Raw genomic sequence first — 22,808 nt, 5'->3', positions numbered from 1 at the left:
CTTAGGTTAGTTAGGTTTAAGTAGTTCCAAGTTCTAGGGGACTGATGACCTAAGATGTTAAGTCCCACAGTGTTCAGTGCCATTTGAACCATAGTATCCACCTCCGTACATTGCAAAATTCGGACCCAAAGCCAGGCACCCTTCATCAACCGAAGCACTCCGTCTTCAGGCCACAAATGGCCCATCGGGACCATCCGACCGCCATGTCATCCTCAGCTAAGGATGCGGATAGGAGATGCGTGTGGTCAGCACTCCGCTCTCTCGGTCGTTACGATGGTTTTCTTTGACCTGAGCCGCTACGATTCGGTCGAGTAGCTCCTCAATTGGCATCACGAGGCTGAGTGCACCCCGAAAAATGGCAACAGCTCATGGCTGCCCGAATGGTCACCCATCGAAGTGCCGGCCACGCCCGACAGCGCTTAACTTCGGTGATCTGATGGGAACTGCTGTATACACTGCGGCAAGGCCATTGCCTTTCATCAACCGAAAATCCGCGGCAACTGACCTGATTGGCTACGCTAGCCGAAGTCCATCATTCGTACACACCTCCGTTCAGAGATGCGACAAGCGGCACGTCTGCCTCTTTGGAAAACATCGGAGTGATGAGATGAGTACTTATGATGCCAGTCGATGTGGATTGTAGAAGCGCTTCTAGATCACGTACGAGGGTCAGTCACCAAGTTTTAACTACCATCTCTAAAAAATAGTAGCGCAATTAATTTGTTATTTGCTTGCTGGTAAATGTCTATAAAGTTGGTATACAGTTCCCCGCACCACAGTACTGTGACAAAACTGATAGAGAAGTCAAAAATAAAATGGTGCAAGCCAATGATAAAACGAAGTATTTTAGAAATGACGAGATTACATAAGAGCTGTAACTTGTTTTAACTTGAGACATCTAAGTTTGGAACATATGTATCAACCGTTAGAAGACAAAAGTTTACAGTTACGTCGTAAATGAAAAGTAGAATAAAATGCGTCGGTTTTCAATTACAAAGTAGGTTCTCTTGATATCTGTCCGTTACAGTACCATATACTATGCATGGAAACACTGGTTTGAGTAAACTGTGCGAATTTTTTGGTGTAGATTCCGAAGATGCAGTAAAACTCGAAGGTTTTCACTTGAAAACACATAGCTGACCCCGCCCACGCAGGAGTTGAGGGGAGGAGGTGGCCAACTGTGGCAGAGACCTAGGTCTCGTTTACTAAGATTAACTTTTTACCTAGAACATATTTTTTGTATAATACGTCGTTTTTGAGATATTTAATTGCCTCAACTTAAAACAAACACCCTGTAACCTAAACGATACAATGTAACTACATAAAAAGAAATGGAAAGAACATCTAGAACGTATGAGTGAAAGAAGGATACCAAAAGCAGCAAGAAGATACAAGCCAGTCGGAAGAAGTGTGGGAAGAGCAAAGACAAGATGGTAGCAAACCCTATGAAACCAGAACATGCCACTAATACCTCACCCTTGTTGGGAAGAAGGAAAGGTATCTTATCTCTCAGTGAAGAATCGCGAATCGTAGCGGGAGGCTCTGATGCTCGAAGATAGTGGGAGACAATGATAATCAGCCACGGAGCAGTTTTCAGAATCTTGCTCGACATACTGCACATGAAAAAGAGATTGACGGAAAATGCAAACTCACTGAGCAGGAATGGCTCGAGGCCAAATGCGAGGCTGTAGAAGCATGCATGACTACGGGAAAGACAGATGGCAGGCCGGTGTGGCCGTGCGGTTCTAGGCGCTGCAGTCTCGAACCGCGTGACCGCTACGGTTGCAGGTTCGAATCCTGCCTCGGGCATGGATGTGTCTGATGTCCTTAGGTTAGTTAGGTTTAAGTAGTTCTAAGTTCTAGGGGACTGGTAACCACAGATGTTAAGTCCCATAGTGCTCAGTGCCATTTGAACCATTTTTGAAAGACAGATGCCACACGTAGGAAAATTCAAGAAGTATTTGGAGAAAAAGAAACACCTGTGTAGGTATCAAGAGCTGGGATGGCAACCCAGTACTAAACAAAGACGGAAAAACTGACCTGTGGAAGGAACGTATTGAAAGGCTACAAAAGATAAATTAACTTGGCAGCAATACTATAAAAAGGAAGTAAAGAAGATGAGGTACGAGGCATGACACTACTGGAAGAATATGGCAAAGTACCAAAAGACGTAAGTAGAAACAAGTACCGTAGTGTTGACGAGATTCCCTTAGAATCATAGAGATGCTTGGAAAAGCCAGTCATAACAAAACTATACCAAACGCTGTGCAAAATATGTGATACAGACTTTAAGGATGTAACAAATCCAATTCAAAATTAGTAGATGTTTAAAGTTGTAAATGTTACCAGCCTATCACTTCAATAAGTAATATTAGCAAAATACTGGCACGAAATATTTGCAGAAGAATAGAAAAACTTGCGATCGTCGATCTCGGGGAAGATCAAATTACGTTCCAGAGAAACGAGAGCACGCACGAGAAAATCATGACCCTACTACTTATCTTACGATTAAAAAATCCAGCCTTGGACATGGATGAGGGTGATGTCCTTAGGTTAGTTATGTTTAAGTAGTTCTAAGTTCTAGGGGATTGATAACGTCAGATGTTAAGTCCCATAGTGCTCAGAGCGATTTGAGCCATTTTTGAGAACTTTTCTCCTGTGCCGAACTGAGTTGTGACATGGTCTTTGTTTGAGAATACTTTTGCACAAGGATAAGTAAAAATGGAAAATATGATGCCATTGTGTGCTGTATTGTTTCTTTCGTTCTCATTTCCGTGAATGTGTCCACAAAAGACTCAGCCACTAGAGTAGTTAAGAACGTTATTTTTTTCCGTCTATGTAAATTTTATTGATCCTTTTGTGTTACACAGGCATATGCTGCACTCCTTCAGAAACAATATTTCTCGTTTATTTTACACTGCAACGTAATGTGAACTGTGTGTATGTACGTTTATGAACGATTGCCTTGCATTTCCCGAGATACTTTTGTAATGATAAATTATGTGTAAATGAAAATTTTTCTTTGTGCAAATGTTGGTAATCCTTTACGACATTTTGTGTTATTGAACGCACTGATGATATTTCAAGTGGGAGAATTAACACGAGTAGTATTTTTCACGATTCGCCTCATCATTTGTTGATAGCCAAATATTATTGCAATTATTATTATTAAATGTTTACATATTTTGTACTTTAATGTTTGTGTAGTTACCAATAGTGTACTGCTAAAACAGATTTTTTTTTGTTTCATGCTAAGAAAAAATGATTGTGGATAGTCTGAACTGACTACATAAATTATTGTTTGTGGGCAATAAGTGCTCAGAGGTTGTATTAACTAAGAACGAGTATACGATAATACAGTGCCTGTTTTGTCCCCAAGTACGATGCAATATTCCTTAGGACATGCATCTTTCTTCTTAACAACACAGGCCCTGCAGCATCATACTTATCTGTCGACACCTGGAAAGCGACTTCGAATTAAAGTGTCTCCCCCATACAGCAATATACATAATGAATGTACTGTACAGGCTGTAGATACGGGGTTGAGGACATATGCCACTTTTGGATCTGGCCAGGAACCGTGCTCGGATAGCCTAACGGTAAGGCGACTGCTCACGATAAACGGGAAATCCGGATTCGAGTCCTCCTTGGTTAGTCAGCTTTAAGTAGCTCTAAGATCTAGGGGACTGATAACCTCAGATGTTGAGTCCCATAGTGCTCAGAGCCATTTGAACCATTTTTGAGCCTTTTACTCTCGCTACATGCCCAAAGAACTTTAATTTCATCTGGTGTAATCTGACCAACAAAGTTACTTCCATGTCCCACCTGCTCTCCGTCTCTCCACTCTCCACACCCTCTCCCAAGGTGGCTTCCGCCAGCTCCTGCTCCCTGATGATGCCCTCCTGCCGTGCATCTACCCCTCTTACCCAGTTTGATCCTCCCTCCGTCTTCCTGTGTTTGTTTCCTTTGAGCACCCTCTCTCCCTTCTCTCCCCCTTCCCTCCCTCCTCCTTTCTCCCCACTCCTCCCCCGGGCTTACCCTCCAGCCCTTCCTCAATCTCCTACTTCCGTCTCCTCCGCCATTGGCATCCTTGCTCACCCCTGTCCCCCCCACTCCCCCTTCTTCCCCTCTTGGCAGGTCCCCAGACTCGTTCAAGATCTGTGGACATTCGCGCGCCGGAGATCATCGCCATCAGTTTCGCGTGTGTGTGCCGTCGTTTTGTGTTTTTAGTGTCCGCCGTCACGCAGATACGTTCACTTGAGCCGTCGGATTCATCAGTGTTCTGTGTGCCGTGTCAACATGTTTTCAGTGTCGTTATCGTCGAGTGTGAACGGCTCCGTGTTTTTTTTTATTTCTGTGTCCACCATTTTTTTTTTTTTTTTTTTGTTTGCCCGTCACCATGTTTATTCTGGATCTCCATTCTGTGTTATATAATTGTCAACTCTATGGCTGAAGAGCGGCGTAGCATGCCGCTGACAGCCCGCATCCCGTGGTCATGCGGTAGCGTTCTTGCTTCCCACGCCCGGGTTCCCGCGTTCAATTCCCGGCGGGGTCAGGGATTTTCTCTGCCTCGTGATGGCTGGGTGTTGTGTGCTGTCCTTAGGTTAGTTAGGCTTAAGTAGTTCTAAGTTCTACGGGACTGATGACCATAGATGTTTAGTCCCATAGTGCTCAGAGCCATTTGAACCATGCCGCTGACAGCCTACCTGATTGTACAGGTATGAAAATAACAATAAAGGAAAAAAACAACAAAGGTAATTTAGATTTTATTTTTCCAAGACTTTTATTTTTTACTTTTTTTGTTCCAAATGCCTAACATCGCTTCACTGCGTCACATGCCGGTCACGTCATTGCTGCGAGTGCTGGAAACTGAGACTAGCTCAGATACGAGCAAGTTATTACGATTGTGCACTCTGGTAGTCTGGCCTTTAACGGGCAGGCAAGGTGGCCGCCGTCTTCAGAGTTGGCCTCGGGCGGAGACAGCGAGGTGCAGAGCGGCGGACAGAAGTGGACCGGGCCTGCGGGCGGTCTCTGTTGTGTGCAGTGCGGCGAGGCGCGGCGTGGCGTCAAGTTGGTGCCGGCGCTCGTAGCGGTAGGTCGCGTCCGCGCCACCGGCACGTCTGAATGGTGGCCGGGATTACGGCGCTAGGCGGGCGCTCCTCTTCCTCCCACTCCCCCTCCCCCTCCCCCTCTCGCCCTCCTCCCCCCACCCGCAGGGCGGGACCCGGAGAGCCGCGTGACGCCGCCCGCGACACGTCCGGCGCCGCGACGCTACTCGCCGGCGCCGTTAAAGCTGACCTTCGGCGGCAAAAACGAGCGTCCCGCGCCGAGCCGCGGACCGCCATCGGGAGTTCGGCTTTAAAACCCGCATTGTATTTCTGGCTCTCAGCTGACTGGATGGGCCCCGCGGCGCTCCTCACCCCTGGCGTGGCGTGGCGTGGCGCCGCTTCCGCAAACAGCCGCCGGCTCAGCTGACGCCGGTCGGTGACTCCGCGCGCTCGGAAGGAAGGCGACTGCGGCGGGAAGGAAGAGCGCCGCGTTTGTTGGCTCGGCGGCGTTCCAGTCATCACGGATGGAACGCTAATGTGAAACGTCTGCGACGCAGCCACGCGTCATCTGTGGGAGCCATCCCAGTAAGAAAAACCAGACGTCATGCATTCCTGTGATCGGCTCCGGAAAGATCGAAAAAATAAAAAAAAATGTTCAAATGTGTGTGAAACCTTATGGGACTTAACTGCTAAGGTCATTAGTCCCTAAGCTTACACACTACTTAACCTAAATTATCCTAAGGACAAACGCACACACACCCATGCCCGAGGGAGGACTCGAACCTCCGCCGGGACCAGCCGCACAGTCCATGACTGCAGCGTCTTAGAACGCTCGGCTAATCCCGCGCGGCGGAAAGATCGAAGCTGAATTGTTAACGACGAATACGAAGTCCAGAAGATGAATGACGTTATTTGTACCAATTCGATTTCCCACTTCTAACAGCAAACTTTAGTGTAATACGTACAAGTACGCGTCATTTCACGTCCATACATACTAATAAAATTCTCTGGAGCTACCTGATGCATTAGGAGTTACAAGAGTTAAGGGGTAGAGATGTTTATTTATTTTACTGTCGTAACTTCTTGTATAAAAAGTGCTTAAGTTACTTGTAGAGAAATGTTACAATTCATACCAATTTTATGGTTAACTAAAGGGAAATTTGTAAGACTTAGCTGCTGTGGGCGTTGAAATATTTCAATAACTCCACCTGAAAATTTGTGACCGGACTGGGACTCAAACCTGTATCCTCTGCTTCTAGTAAACGGATGCCTTGAACGCTTTTTCTTTCCTCTTTTTTGTTTTTGTACCATTAACACAGCTTATTTAGACAAGCTCGTGAGAAGACTTTATGTGTAAAACTTTCCTTTAAATGTTGTTAAACAATTTCTTCTAGCGATCTCAAGCTGCATTAAATGAACCAGAACATAAGAGCCTGTGATGTATTTGTCCACAGTGCGATTAGAACATTTGGATATGGTGAGACACGAACCAGCTAAACATCATACATCGCTCTGTAACGCCGCGTCTCTATTTTTTATTATTTATTTATTTAGAAACAGAACAAGTTTGTAGTTTATTCCAAATTTTTCGCAAGATACCATAATCAGATAATCTCAAATTCTCGTTCAAAGAAGAGCCAGTTCGCTTCTCAGATTCCACAGTTCGTGAGGGCTCGTTTTTGTATTCAGTCGAAAATAACTACGCAGTAAAACGTCTCAACACTGGGACACGGTAACTGTTGAGAGAAACCATGAGTACTATTCTTAAGAAAGTAGCATAATGTATTCTTTATTCCGGTCGGCGCTGTATCTTTTCGTTTCTGTAAGTACATCCATTCCATTGTCGTCATATAAGTAAATCACTGCCATCACTGCGATCCATTTGATTGGGTTGGTTTTTTGCTGGGGGAATTGTGTCACACCTGGGTAAAGAATTACTGCAGGCGTGATTCTGTGTTAGTGGTACGGCTATGAAAAGCTATGATACGACGCGTCAGAGTCGCACCTGTAAGCGAATCAACTGCAGCATGTGCCTATAACTCGTCCAGTGAGCATTATCGCCTTTCCACACACTAAACGGTGTTCATCAACGTCCATCAGCTCGCTACATCTGCAAAGGGGCGAATCAGCCATGTTTATTGCGTATAATCTCGCCGTGGTTCAAAATGGTTCAAATGGCTCTGAGCACTATGGGACTTAACTTCTAAGGTCATCAGTCCAATCTGGCCGTGTGTCATAATGATAAACTAGAACCTACCATGAGGACCTAGCCAAAGAGTTCAAGTACGGGGGAGAGGGTGGGGGGAAGGGGGGAGGGAGGGTCCACAAAAGGCCAGAGAGTGGGCCAGGTTCTCATTGAGTATCACATTCCCGTCACGGTAGAACATTAAGAGACGGGTCTGTGGACGACGGCACCTCATGGTGACGCAAGACATACGTTGAGATATTGCACGCGTTCTATCATGTCCAGGACTCGTAACGAATTATCTCGCACCTGAAGCGAATCAACTCTAGAAGGTGCCTATAACTCACCGTCCTGTTCTTCATAGGTCACGGGTGAATGGAATCCTCAGCTATCCCAACATTTCGGAGGTCTCCATCCAATCCTCGTCCAATGACCACTATCCCCGGTTTCGCCATTTTCAAAAGACTGCCCTGTGCGACTCCATAACGTCTGATCCAATCGGCGGATCTTTGCAGTTCCTCTGCCGATTGCACACTCTCAATAGATGAAGGTGCTACAACTCAAATACATGCCAGTGAGAATACGTCACAGCCCATTCGTGAGGAGTTCAAGCACTAACACGAAAAGGACCGTTGATAGCGGGCAACCTTGTCTTACCAACCTCATAACTGTCATAGGACCTGCCTCTCGGCCGTTCACTGTCACTCTGGAGACGCCACCCCATAGCAGCTGTGTGATGATCTGAATAAAAACGAGTGGAAAACGGGTGACCGATGGTAGGAAGTCACGATTAATACGGTCAAATGCTTGATCAAAGTCTATGGATACCAGTACTGCTCTAAGGCGACAGGCTGTGGCCAGTGCGATCACGACTCTACAGTCTCTGTATTGCAAGGCACGTTTGAGCTTGTGAAATACTGTGAGAAAACATACTCTTGAGCCGTGTCGCCATCAGTCGGGTAAAGATCTTATAATCACTGTTAACGTCCCCTTAGAAAAATTATGAATGAGTGTGCTAGTAAACTTCTACGTTATGAGATACAAAGACAGCTGAGTAAAACTGGACGTTCTCTCTTTACTTATTCTGATCATCACTAAACTGACACATAATATTTTTTAGAACAACGTAATCTGACTTTCAATAATCCCTACAAAGGAATGGCCCTGACCAACAATAACCTCCATGAATTACTTACCTCACAAAAATCTTCGTTAGTCGAACTACTGCAATACAGCGAGCGCCAATACTGCCAGCTAAATAAAAGATTCTAACTACTGAAGGCACTAACTACTGATAGACACAGTTAGCAAATGAAAGATTTTAATTGAGAACAGACAATGTAATTTTGTGGCATCCAATTAAACAAATTTTCTTTTTCAATAGGCTGTTTAGGTTTTTATGTTCGTAACGCTACGTAGTTCTCTGTATGAAATTCACTGACTGTGCTGTGGGCAATCTGTGGCTGGTTGGACTCATTGTTGGGATATTCGCTTGTGTAGTGTTGGACAGTTGGATGTGAACAGCGCGTAGCGTTGTGCAGTTGGAGGTGAGCCACCAGCAGCGGTGGATATGGGGAGAGAGATGCCAGAGTTTTGAGCGGACGATCTGGACGTGTGTCCGTCAGAGAACTGTCTTAGTGCGTACAGCTGTCGTTGTACCAAATAACGTAGAAGTTTACTACCACAGTCATTCATAATTTTTCTAAGGGGACGTTACATCACTATTAGGACTGAGCATGGTGAGCGGTCGGTATTGATCCACACTGTGACCTCCAGCCTTTTTCAGTATCGGGAAAAGGTAGCCTTCAACGACGTTAGGCGGCACATACGTATCACACTGTATGAGCTCATCTAAAACCATCGGGGCATTGTGATGTTTGTACAAGGCCGATAAAATTCCAGTGATAAGCTGTCCGGTCCAGGTTATTTGTTTGCTGCCCCTTTTTTGAGTACCCCAATGCTTGAGATCCGTGATCGCCTACTGGACCACTCCCTCATCCATCCGGTTAAGTCTCGCCTGTATTGGTCACAATATTTCCTTCCCCATCAGGGAATCTGTCTGGGCAACAGTGAACAGGTGACAAAATCTGTACAAAAATGTCGAATATGTGTCCCTTTCTGACGTAAGATGCCGAGCATCTCCGATATGGAGTCTCTCGATCATCGTTCGGCGAGGAGCTCAGTTCGAGAGGGACTCATTGCTGAAGACATTTCTTCACCAGTCTATGAGATCCGAGGCCGAAGACGTGTCTGGAGACGGACCGAAGACCGGTGGAACGCCAACCTGACTGTCGCCCTCCGTACGGCCCGCCAACCATGAGTGATGGTCTGGACTGCCATTTCTTTTCACGGCAGGATCCCTTCGGTTATCATCCACAGCACTCGTGCAGCACAGAGGTCGACAATATTCTGCGTCCCGTATTGTTGCCCTTCGTGGCAAGCCATCCCGGGCTTCCATCTCAGCAAAACATTGCCGCCCACACAGGGCGACAGTTTCTGCCTCTTGTCTTTGTGCTTGACAAACACTGCTCTGGCCAGCAGGATCACCGGACCTTTCCCCAATTGAGAATGTCTGGAACATTGCTGGCTGGGCCCTCCAACCAGCTCGGAATTTCGACGATCACAGGCGCCAATCCCACAGAATTGGGTACGATATCTGTCAAGAGAACATCCTGTGCTCTACCAGCACTGCCAATCCGAATAACTGCTTGCGTAAGGACCAGAAGTGGACCACAGCATCGCTGACTTGCCCAGTTTGTGATGTTCTCTCTCTCGAATAAATTATACAATTTTTCTGAAGTTGTTATCATTTGTTTGTCTGTCCATGCATGTGACATTACCGATTTCCGTCCCATTCAGATAATGCCTACGTGACGCGTCTATTTTTTCTTTTCTTCCTTCTCTCTCTCTCTGTCTCTCTCTCTCTCTCTGTCTCTCTCTCTCTCTCTCTCTCTCTCTCTCTCTCTCTCTCTCTCTCTCTCTCTCCCTCTCTCTCCCTCCCTCCCTCCCTCCCTCCTACTCTCGCTCGCTCTCTTTGTCCATAGAGTGTATTTCCAGAGTTCTGAGGCCTACATCTTCTTCCACTGGCCTAGTGAGCTGTCGAGCTTTTGTGGAAAACTGTAAGATATTTTGAGGCGTAGCGCCTTCGCATCGCTCCTGTCACTTGTTAGGACGATATCGTTATAGACATGAATCATCGACAGATGTCACCAGCTGACATGGACCTGACTTACAGAGCTGCACGTAGTTGTACTAGTAGGCGGCAGAGGTCAGCAGTCGGGCAGTGCTAGGAGTCGTAGTCAAAACAATGTTGTAAAGTTATGTTTGATTAATATTTAATGTATTTGCATAATTATAATTGTTTTATATGTTTAGTAATTAGCAGTGTGAGTGTTGTATGAGTGAAGAAGAACAGAAGTAAATGAAAATTGTTTTGTTTATTCACAAAGTACCAGTTAAACTATACAGGGGATTTACTATAATTAAATGTGCAGTCAGTTTATGGTACTAATAATCGTGAGTAGAACACAAATTAATAGGTAATTTCGGAAGGATTAATTTTATATTTGATACTTTTCTAAATTAATTTATTTATTTAGCAATTGCCATAGAAAGAAATGTTTTACTATGATTGGTCATTGAAGTAAAGCGCGGGTTGGCGCGGGATAATACTGCAACCTGATTTGCTGTTTGTGGTATCAGCCAATCGGAAAAATGCAGGCTCGCGCCAATCTACGCTGGGATCTAAGCCTTTGGTGTGATCTAGTCAGGTCGGGGCTGAGCGTTCGAACTAGTAACATCTCATTCAAAGCAACTCCGACGAAAGTACTGTAAAATCGCCGAAAAATGCTAATTACGAGTTCGCGAAGTAGTACAAAGTGTATTTAAGTGAACGGTATAGTGGAAGTCGTGTGGAATTTCGGACGGAATATCAAAATTATTGATTTTGACTGTTAGTTAAAACCGCGTGGCGTGTTGTGCGATCTAAGACTGGAACAGGTATTACGTGTAGAGCAGAGTGCACAACATTTGAACGAGCATTTTCATAACTAAACGCTTCTGTGAACTCTATTAACTTCGGTAACGGGTGTAAATACCATAAACTGGCTACATGTGTGATTGTGGTGTGCGTGGAAACTTTACACTGTGTAGTCACTTAGTACGGACTTTGCAGTATTAACTGTGATCTTTATCGTAAAAATTTACATTGCCAAGTTAAAACTTTTATTTCAGTACTAGCCACACCCCGGTTACCGTACAATTCTATGTATGTTGCGACCTGCAGTAGACAGTAGTGGTCTAGTATTTTCTACTACAGCTTTTAGCTATACAAGTGAACATTGCTGGACATTGGCAGGGCGGTAAAAAGAAACGTGCCGCGCCGCAATTTGAGCTTCACTTTTTATTTATTATTCAGAAATCGATTGCGGTCGTATGGATCAGTTCCAGGATACCTGTCTTACAAAGGAAACACATTACAGAAAGCTAATTTATATGTGATTGAAAACAAAATTTTGTCAATACTTACATATAACATGATAAGCTGAGCATCATACGAAGTATATCCTTACATTATGGCCACTGTATGGTAGATAAAACTTGCTATAAGTTACACATAAACTGCCACATCTAACTACAGTTGTTACACACCGCATTCACAGTGTTATCAGAGCGTTACATCCGTGAAAATGATAAAATTACGTAGGAGTCTTTTTCTGTTCTACCTGTTGTCATGAAAGAAGACGATATTTGACCTCTCTGATAATTCGATGTAACTTGAACAACATCAGTCCCAGTTTCAGGATGTAGCACATGGTTTCTCTGTCGATATATGTATTACACAGACGTTAAACTAGAGAGAACCCAACTTAGTTCAGTTCCCGTTCAGCTGTCGGATGTGTGAAATTTCTACTTGGTCGATTAGTTGCAGCAGTAACGCCAGTAGTGCTGGAATGAAACAGTGTTGACATGCGGGTCAAACCGATGTTACAGACCACTGCTTAAACAGTTTAATGGACATTTGGCTGCAGGAAGTGAATCCGGCTATGGCTATTAATGCTTTCTTCGCCGCACGTATGGTCAAAACGTCGCGTCACTTAGTCGATGCAGCAAGCGTCTCTTCTTCTAGCACGCGGAGGCAAGGAACATTTCATTCCGTATGTCGGATAGGGTAAAGAGGCTCGGCAGCCCACGTGGATAGAAGGAGACTCGTGCTGCAGCACTGTGCCTTTTAAGATCACCATTTCTCGAGCGTTACTGCCTGTGCGTAGAGCTTGGCGTCCTATGGAATGTGCGACGATCAACTATCCATCAAACAAAGTCAAAAAAAGACCTCACATAACTTCATTGCCTCATTGTAAATACTGCTAACTCTAAACCTTTTTAAACATAATCCCTTTACTACAATCCGACACACGTTCACAGACACATACACACACACACACACACACACACACACACAGACTAGAAACTACTTACACTTTTACAAATATGCATTTCTTTATTTTTAACTGTTTTTTATTTTGTTTCCTATTTAATTTTTAAAAATCCAACTAAAAATAGGAAATGAAACTCTTCAACCTGAAATCCATTGGTGTAGACAAAATAATCGTATTTCTTTCAGAGTTTTTCTGAAAACTAAAATTCAGAAAACACACTATGCAAAACTATATTCCCTTTGCTGGATTTAAACTGCATAACAGTGTAACTTGTAGCTAACTGTTAACTTTTTTTCATCTGAAATATCGTGTGTATTTTAGATTAGTACAATGTTTTTGATGTGATTAATAATAATGATAATAATAGAAGCCAATGTTTGAGTGCAACGTCCTTCGAAAAATAACCGGTACTCAGTAGACACTGCAAGAAAGAAAGTAAGTGATAGTGAGCTACCGACGAAGTCAGTAAGCAAATAACGACCAAATTACAGGACGGATTCAACCCGACCAACGATGCATATTTTTAATGTACTGGACGCCATACATAAAGTCCGCGATAAATAGATCAAGGAAGTAAAGAAATACCTCGAGAGCTTTGTACTGAAACACGAAGAGATCTGAAGCTGATCAACGTATAGATGACTGATGAACAATCTGAAAGACTTCCACGATGAGTAAATGCAGAATAGCAGCTCGACAGAGGAGAGAAGGCAGGCGGCCAGGGAAATAATAAAACTCTTTGGTGCCGCAAAAAAGACTTTCAAAAATGCCTTACAGCTACTTAACGTTGTCCGTAACGCCTCTGAAACAGGAAAATAATAATAATAATAATAATAATAATAAAGATAATAACAAGGATAACTGCCACATGGTAGGAAATTATTTCGATTTCCTTCTCAATTGAAAAGCTCCAAAATAAAGTTTCAACTCTAAAACAGCATACCCATCCATCTTCATGCATGCTCTGCTACTGTAATAGAAATTATGCAGACCATATATTCCCTAAACAACAACAAGATACCAGACGAAGATTCTATAGATGCCGAAATGTGGAAGGATGCAGGAAGCGAGGCTACTCATCAACTCAAATAATCTGCAACATCTGGGGAAACTGCGCAATTTCCATGAGACTGGTCCTCTGCATTGATTCAAACACTTCATAAGAAAGGTGTTACAATGGACGTTAACAATTATAGTGACCTCTCTCTTCTTTAAATGATCTAAAAGATTATTTCAAAAGCTGGCCGTGTACCTTGGGCGGTTCAGGGAAGAACTTTCATGTATCGAACAAAATCATGAATATTAAACACATTCTCTCGTGCCAGAAAAGTAGTAGTAAGAAATTCGTAGTGACCTTCATACATTTCCAAAAGACTTGTGACTCAGTTGATCGAATAACTCATCTCGAAAACGTGAAAGAATTTTGTTTAGCAAACAAATAAGTAATATCTGACAGACTCTTATTGACACCACCTCTAAAGTGAAGTTTGTGGAAAAGATCTCAGATGCTTTTGAAATAAGTAACAGCATGACAGCTGTTGGACAGACAAGATGAGGAAAGCGGACAGAGAAAGAATGCAATGTTTGTAGGAGAGATTGCAGCTGCTTTTGAAGTGGGGTCGGGAGTCAAGCGAGGAGATGGACTCTCGCCCCTACTTCTCAGCTGTGTATTCGAAAAAGTGATACGCGAGTTGTGGTGAAATGTAGTTAGTAACAAAGGCGCTAAAATGGAGTCAGGCTTGACTATAGCATCGCCGTGCCATCCAATGTTGGCTTTCCCGTGATTTCTCTATATCGCTACAGGCAAATGCCGAAATTCTTCCTTTGAAAAGATACGGCCGATTCCCTTCCCCATCCTTTCGTAATCCAAGCTTGTGCTCCGTCTCCAACGACGCGCTGTCGATGGGGTATTAAACTCTAATCTTTCTTCCTTCCTTCCTTGGCTTTACGAATATGAATTGGACAGTTGACTGCCTATCCTTTGCAGATGACCTCGCAATTTTTTTCTGTTTCGCTAGACACCCGCAGAACACATCAGTGAAGACATAAGCAGCAAAGACGGGACTCCAAAACTCCGGAATTATCTTTACACTTACAGCTCGAAACTATCGCAGTAACTATCCTTGTTTGTTTTCCGGCTCGCTTTTGCACTCTTGTTCCATTGTCTGTGCTTTCCAATCAACTTTTGGCGATCTCCTTCCTGTGCCACGCGAATCTTGTTTTTGTTTGATATCGTCCTCCATTTTTCATAGCATCTCTTCATACTACTTTCAGTCATTCCTTATCACTATCCTTTTGAGTAGAGTGTTGTCTCTATTGTTTCTTTCTAATGCGCGGAAATTTCAGTTTTATTCCAGATAGTGACCTGATTCCACGTCGCTAGTGAACTTAGTTTTAACATTTAGGAACTTTATTCTCTTCTTTTTGTTAATCACCAAACGAGCTTATCGTTTTTGGCATAATTTAGTGTTTGGTAAGGCTGAGCAGTGGTTAATAAGTTTGATCGTACATATTTAGGTTCTCCTCTATTTTCCTGCTTCATTCAGCTTTGGATGGTACCTCTAAATACGACACTAGACCATCCTGTTACAGAGCTATTGTAATTAATGAAAATGCATAGGTGAATTTATGTTAAGAACGGCTTTGGATGTATAACTGATCCGCATGGATGAAACGTGGCCAGCTTAGAAAAGAAAAATGAAGTATAGATGATGCACTGAAAGAGGCGACGGTAGTTCATATCAGTAGAGGATTATTGGAGTCCGATCACAATCGAATCTCAGAAAACATAGAGTAAACCCACGTGTAAGACGAAGGAAATGATTGCAGGTGCCATTCTCTGCAGAAACTGATATCCGTGGATGTTCACAGTAATAACTATCTTATGCATAAAGGCCTGCTGATAGATGGATATCAGCCGGCCGGTGTGGCAGAGCGGTTCTAGGCGCTTCAGCCTGGAACCGCGCGACCGCTACGACCGAAGGCTCGAATCCTGCCTCGGGCATGGATGTGTGTGATGTCATTGGGTTAGTTAGGTTTAAGTAGTTCTAAGTTCTAGGGGACTGGTGACCTCAGATGTTAAGTCCCATAGTGCTCATAGTCATTTGAATTATAGATGGATATCAGTGACATACACTCCTGGAAATGGAAAAAAGAACACATTGACACCGGTGTGTCAGACCCACCATACTTGGTCCGGACACTGCGAGAGGGCTGTACAAGCAATGATCACACGCACGGCACAGCGGACACACCAGGAACCGCGGTGTTGGCCGTCGAATGGCGCTACCTGCGCAGCATTTGTGCACCGCCGCCGTCAGTGTCAGCCAGTTTGCCGTGGCATACGGAGCTCCATCGCAGTCTTTAACACTGGTAGTATGCCGCGACAGCGTGGACGTGAACCGTATGTGCAGTTGACGGACTTTGGGCGAGGGCGTATAGTGGGCATGCGGGAGGCCGGGTGGACGTACCGCCGAATTGCTCAACACGTGGGGCGTGAGGTCTCCACAGTACATCGATGTTGTCGCCAGTGGTCGGCGGAAGGTGCACGTGCCCGTCGACCTGGGACCGGACCGCAGCGACGCACGGATGCACGCCAAGACCGTAGGATCCTACTCAGTGCCGTAGGGGACCGCACCGCCACTTCCCAGCAAATTAGGGACACTGTTGCTCCTGGGGTATCGGCGAGGACCATTCGCAACCGTCTCCATGAAGCTGGGCTACTGTCCCGAACACCGTTAGGCCGTCTTCCGCTCACACCCCAACACTGTGCAGCCTGCCTCCAGTGGTGTCGCGACAGGCGTGAATGGAGGGACGAATGGAGACGTGTCGTCTTCAGCGATGAGAGTCGCTTCTGCCTTGGTGCCAATGATGGTCGTATGCGTGTTTGGCGCCGTGCAGGTGAGCGCCACAATCAGGACTGCATACGACCGAGGCACACAGGGCTAGTACACTGAGCAGGTACCCGGGAGTAACGTAACTCTACGTGCTCTAGAAGGTGTAAGTCAACTACCCTGGCCAGCAAGATCTCCGGATCTGTCCCCCATTAAGCATGTTTGGGACTGGATGAACCGTCGTCTCACGCGGTCTGCACGTCCAGCACGAACGCTGGTCCAACTGAGGGGCCAGGTGGAAATGGCATGGCAAGCCGTTCCACAGGATTACATCCAGCATCTCTACGATCGTCTCCATGGGAGAATAGCAGCCTGCATTGGTGCGAAAGGTGGATATACACTGTACTAGTGCCGACATTGTGCATGCTCTGTTGCCTGTGTCTATGTGCCTGTGGTTCTGTCAGTGTGATCATGTGATGTATCTGACCCCAGGAATGTGTCAATAAAGTTTCCCCTTCCTGGGACAATGAATTCACGGTGTTCTTATTTCAATTTCCAGGAGTGTATTTTTGGATAATTGCAGTCATATTTATCTTGTGGTTAAGAGTTAGAAGTCAGTGCCAAAGTTGCGACGCTCGTACATTGTCAAGCGATTGATAACAATGATTACTATTATTTAACTTCTTGTTGTTACCCATTCTGGACGCAGTACCACTGTACTGGTTTGAATGCTCTCTATTCTGGAGACGATTAATGCATTGTTGAGTTGTACAAGGGCTAAAGACTGGAATTTCCAGCACAGTTACACATACAGGATGTTTCCTTGATGATGTTACAAACTTTCAGGGGTGATGAAAAAAGATAAATGTACCAATTTCAGTTAAGGGACCCTGGTCCGTAAACGGCCGAGTCGAAAGTCATAAGCGAAAATCTTTCTGATATGTCTGACAGTGGACCTCTTCTGTTGCAAACTCTTTTTTTTTCATATTTTGGGTGGAAGTAAAACAAGATAAAAATGTCTAGTAAGCACTGGCTCTAAAATGCGTACTTTAAGGGCTACTAGCACTTGTTCAGTAGAAGAGATGTGTTTCACAGAAACAAGGAGGAACAAGTGCTTGCAGCTCTTAAGGCATGCCTTTAGAGCCCACATTTCCTGGACATCTTCCTCTTGTTTTGGTCCCTACTACCTCCTCCCACAATATGGAAAGCAGAGAGCTTGCGTTAGAAGAGGTCCACTGTTGTAGCTATTGGAACGATTTTCGCTTGTAACTTTCCACTTGGTCGTTTCCGAACTAACGTCTGTTATCTTAGATCGATACACTTAGCCATCATTCCTGAATGTTTGTAATATCATCTTGGAATCACCCTGTATATCCTGCTTCCGTCGTGGCAGTAGCTGCCTTAGATCTGAGTCAGTCCTTTTTGTCCTGTCCAAGTGGTGTTCTGCAGCTCACAAGTATTAGAAATATGTCGCCCCTAGAACTTAGAACTACTTAAACGTAACTAACCTAAGGACATCACACACATCCATGCCCGAAGCAGGATTCGAACCTGTGACCGTAGCGGTCGCGCGTTTCCAGACTGAAGCGCCTAGAACAGCTCGGTCACACCGCCCGGCAAATATGTCGTATTATAAACATGTATACGGACGTAAGGCGCCCAATAGAGTGCACATTTTATGCCAAGTTATCTTGGGTCTTGTGTTCTGGCGTGAGAGAACAGTACCTTTTATATCGTGTGTGAGTAATAAGAATGCCCCGCGTGTGACGCTTTGTAGCTTGCAGATAAAAAGTACTCCCTGTTGGTCAGGTTACGCCAGTTGTAACGTATCATTTCCTGGTCGCGCCTGTGTGTTTGTCCTGCCTCTGTTGTGTTTGCTGCAGAGCCATTTTTCTGTAGCTGGAGAAATAAGTTTTGTTCAGCCTGGAGTTGATGGGCTGTTCTTTCTCGAATCCTCCGGAATGGTCTGAGTTAGGACGCTGTGTCAGGGAGAGCGATTTCCGCATTATGGCCGGTATTTTGCAACACCAGATAAAGAGAAGTCAGGAGTAGTACCCTACAGGAGCGCTAAATCGAGATCACTAAATTGCCAATGCAAATGTCTGCGTTGTGTTCCATGTTCTGAGGCCTATGTGTGAAATACCTAGGTGCAGCAGTTTGTAGCTCACGAAATCGAGGACCTGGGCCGCAGCCCTCGAGGAGTGTTGATGTCCTGTGCCCCCCCCCCCCCCCCCCCGAAGCGGAGCTGGTGTTTCGCAGTCTGTTTCAGTATTCGGGGGGATGTGATCCTTCATGATCAGCGGAATGATTCTTGAAGTACCCGCGAATATTAAGAGAAGTCCAGAAGTCCATCCCCGTGCACTGCCGTGAATTACTGGTTGAGTCATTCTTGTCTTCTGGCCGACTGCTGCCGTTTAGGTGGTGTCTAGTCTCTCAATACGCAGATACCAGAAAATAGGTTGCGGAGTTTGACAACTGGTTGGACGGTGGTGTTTGGTGAACGAGACATCCTTGACGAGGTTTTCATTGAAGCCAATAAATTATACTCGTTTCCATTGGAGTTTAGATACGGTGTTTTTTTGTGTCTCATTTTCCTGTTGATTTTGAAATGCACAGCTGTTCTGTCGTTGTGGAGGAAGTTGCTAGGAGCCAGTTGAAGGTGACACACGAAGTGTTGGCGGTGTACATCTTCCAGACCAGTGCTCGGATTTCGGAATCTTTCTGGAAGTGATTGGACTACTAAAGGGTTTTAGAGAAGCTTAACCTTGTATCGCGACTCAAAGCCGGGCTCCCTTACTTAGATTGCTCTCTATCTGAGGAGAGAATTAGTCCTGCTCCACAGATAATCGTTTCCAATTAACCTGCGGAACAGTGCGTCCTGTAATTTGTCTCGAGCGCTGCACATTGCCAAGAGTGTGTGGGTTTCAAGCGGCAACTGAGAGTATGACTTCGTGCAACGCTACGGAAACGTCGAGGCACGGGCGAAAGGAACGTTTCACCTGGCAACACGTTACGCGAATTGGAAATTTCACTCAAAACTTCATTTCCATCGACTGGAATTTTCGGCCATCGCATCGTTACCATATGGAAGCATCGACCATCGAGTACACACTAAAGAATACCCAGTAAATTAAATCTCACACCGGCATGTAAAGTGACACAAGTCGAAAATGTCATCTTTAATTTATGTTGTAAGTAGGCTGTTTAAGTTTTTTTATTGGTAACGCCGCCGCCACGTAGCGCTCTGTACGAAAAATCACTGGCTGTGCTGTGCGCAGTCTGTGGCTAGTTTGCATTGTTGTCTGCCATTGTAGTGTCGGGCACCGGCAGCTGGATGCTAACAGCGCGTAGCATTGGCAGTTGGAGGTGAGCCGCCAGCAGTGGTGGACGTGGGGAGAGAGATGGCGGAGTTTTGTAATTTGTAAGACTGGATGTCATGAACTATCATATATATTTTGACTATTAAGGTAAATACACTGTTTGTTCTCTATTAAAATCTTTCATTTGTTAACTATACCTATCAGTAGTTAGTGCCTTCCGTAGTTAGAATCTTTTATTTAGCTGGCAGTAGTGGTGCTCGCTGTATTGCAGTAGTTCGAGTAACGAAGATTTTTTTGTGAGGTAAGTGATTTGTGATGTTCTAAGGGGACGTTTCAATGTCACTGAAAAATATATGTGAAGTGCCCCAGAGAGCACGAAAAATGTGATCGAATTAACTGTCAATAATAGTTACTTGAAATTTAAAGGCAGCTTATGCTATCATAAAACGCTGAAGCGCCAAAGAAACTGGCAGAGGCATATGTATTCAAATACAGAGATACGTAAACAGGCAGAATACGGCGTTGCTGTCGGCAGCGTCTATATAAGACAAGTGCCTGGCGCAGTTGTTGGAACGGCTACTGCTGTTATAATGGCAGGTTATGAAGATTTAAGTGAGTCTGAACGTGTTGTTATAGTCGGCGCACGACGGGAGGGACACAGCATCTCCGAGGTAGCGATGAAGTGGGGATTTTCTCGTACGACCATTTCCCGAGTGCACCGTGAATATCAAAAATACAATAAAACATCAAATCTCCGACATCGCTGCGGCCGGAGAAGATCCTGCAGGAACGGGATCAACGAAGACTGAAGCGAATCGTTCAACGTGACAGAAGTGCAACCCTTCCGCAAATTGCTGCAGATGTCAGTGCTGGGCCGTCAGGAAATGTGAGCGTGCGAACCACTCAACGAAATATGATCCATGAACATGATTCATATGGGTTTTCGGTGCCGAAGCTCCGCTCGTGTACCCTTGACGACTGCAAGACACAAAATTTTACGACTCTCCTGGGCCTTTCAACACTGGCATTGGACTGTTGATGACTGGAAACATTTTACCTGGTCCGACGAGTCTCGTTTCAAATTGTTCCGACGTGTACGGATATGAATCCATGGACGGTGCATGTCAGTAGGAGATTGTTCAAGCTGGTGGAGGCTCTGAAATGGTGTGGGGCATGTGCAGTTGGAGTGATATGGGACCCCTGATACGTTTAAATTCGACTCTGACACGTGACATGTACGTAAGTATCCTTTCTGATCACCAGCACCCATTCATGTCCATTGTGCATTCCGACGTATTTGGGTAAGTCCAGCAGGACAATGTGGCACCCCACATGTCCATAATTCCTACAGTGTGGCTCCAGGATCACTCTTTTGAATTTAAACATTTCCACTGGCCACCAAACTCCCCAGATATGAACTTTATTGAACTTACAAGGGATGCCTTGCAACGTGCTGTTCAGAAGAGATCTCCAACCCCTCGTACTCTAACGGATTTATGGACAGCCCTGCCGGATGCCTGGTGTCAATTCCCTCCAACAGTACTTCAGACATTAGTCGAGCCCATGAAATGTCGTGTTGCGGCACTATTGAGTGCTCGCGGGGGACTTATCGATAGTAGGCAGGTGTACCAGTTTCTTTAGCTCTTCAGTGTATAAGTTCTATAGAAGTAATTCTTTAATTCGAGTTTTCTCAAGTTCGCAATTTTGAGTTGTGTCACTGTTCTTGCTGGAGTAAGATGTGTTGCATATTTGCGCGATGAAGTATGATCGGTTTAGGTGCAAGTCATTGGTTTTGTGTTTGTCTCAGCTGTTTTCTCGTTAAAGCTTCTGGGATTTGTGGTGATGATTTACTATTTAGAGCGCATATTTCTTAAAAAGTAACAGGAAGGTTTTATTTCTGTGGACCTTTGGCGTAAGTGAAACACAGGAATTGGCAGAAAGCCAACTAAATATCCAGCCAAAGGTTCAAATGGTTCAAATGTCTCTGAGCACCATAGAACCTAACATCTGCGGTCCTCAGTCCCTTAGAACTTAAAACTACTTAAACCTAACTAACCTAAGGACATCACACACACATCCATGCCCGAGGCAGGATTCGAACCTGCGACCACAGAAGTCGAGCGGTTCCGGATTGAAGCATCCAGAACCGCTCGGCCACAGCGGCCGGCCCAGCCAAAGGAAATGATGGACTGGAAGAAAGAATTTTTGTAGTCGTTTTGGTTTCTGAAGCCTAAGGTAGTAAAGTAGTGGGTGGCAAGCCCTGCAGAACGCTCACCCCAAAGTTTCGACTTCATCGTTGGCGCACTTGCGGAGCTGTTGTTGAACATTACACTACTGCTCTGCTTATTTTAACACTGTTTTTTTACGCACTTTCACTGGTCAAACGTTACCCTGTAGATGTAAGCAGTATACATTTACTTACAATGTGGCGGCTTGAACAGTGTGGGTGAGTGTCGATCGTCATTTCGTTCAGCGATATTTGCCATACGGACTGCCTGGTAGTTGTTTGTTTCACACTGACGCTTCTTAAATTTACTGCACTAGTACTGTTTTAAGGCTAGAGTTTTTTAATTCAGTTATCTCGTTAAGAAATTATCACAAGACGACAAGACGGGACATCGATTCTTCAGTAGCACAGCAAGTGATCAAAACATTGGCTAGGTTAATTTATACTAGGACATTTTATCTTGAAATAACATCTGAAGGCATAAACGGCTGATGAGCAAAACATGCTCTATACTCGTTGCTGTGTGTTAATTTAAGGGGGGTAGGACGTCAAACGCGCTGACTTGGAGCAGGAGAGGCATCACAGGACATTTTAATTTCCAGTGTCTATAATTTTACAAATAAATTCATAAAACTTTTTGAGCAACACCAGAAAGGTTTCAGGATTCACACTCATTGCAGTGGAAGTTCGAAAACATAACAAAATAAATTTTTTTACGTGCGAAATTTCATCATTTTTTCACTTACTAATGGCTGCA

General features: G+C 44.7%; 1 pseudogene; it reads right to left on the bottom strand.

Moving 5' to 3' along the window:
* Positions 1 to 356: 356 nt before the first annotated feature.
* Positions 357 to 474, bottom strand: LOC126268389 (5S ribosomal RNA; annotated as a pseudogene).
* Between the last annotated feature and the right edge of the window lie 22,334 nt (positions 475 to 22,808).

Source organism: Schistocerca gregaria, chromosome 4 (assembly GCF_023897955.1).
Source record: "Schistocerca gregaria isolate iqSchGreg1 chromosome 4, iqSchGreg1.2, whole genome shotgun sequence".
Taxonomy (NCBI): domain Eukaryota; kingdom Metazoa; phylum Arthropoda; class Insecta; order Orthoptera; family Acrididae; genus Schistocerca; species Schistocerca gregaria.
This window is presented reverse-complemented; position numbering and strand designations above follow the sequence as displayed.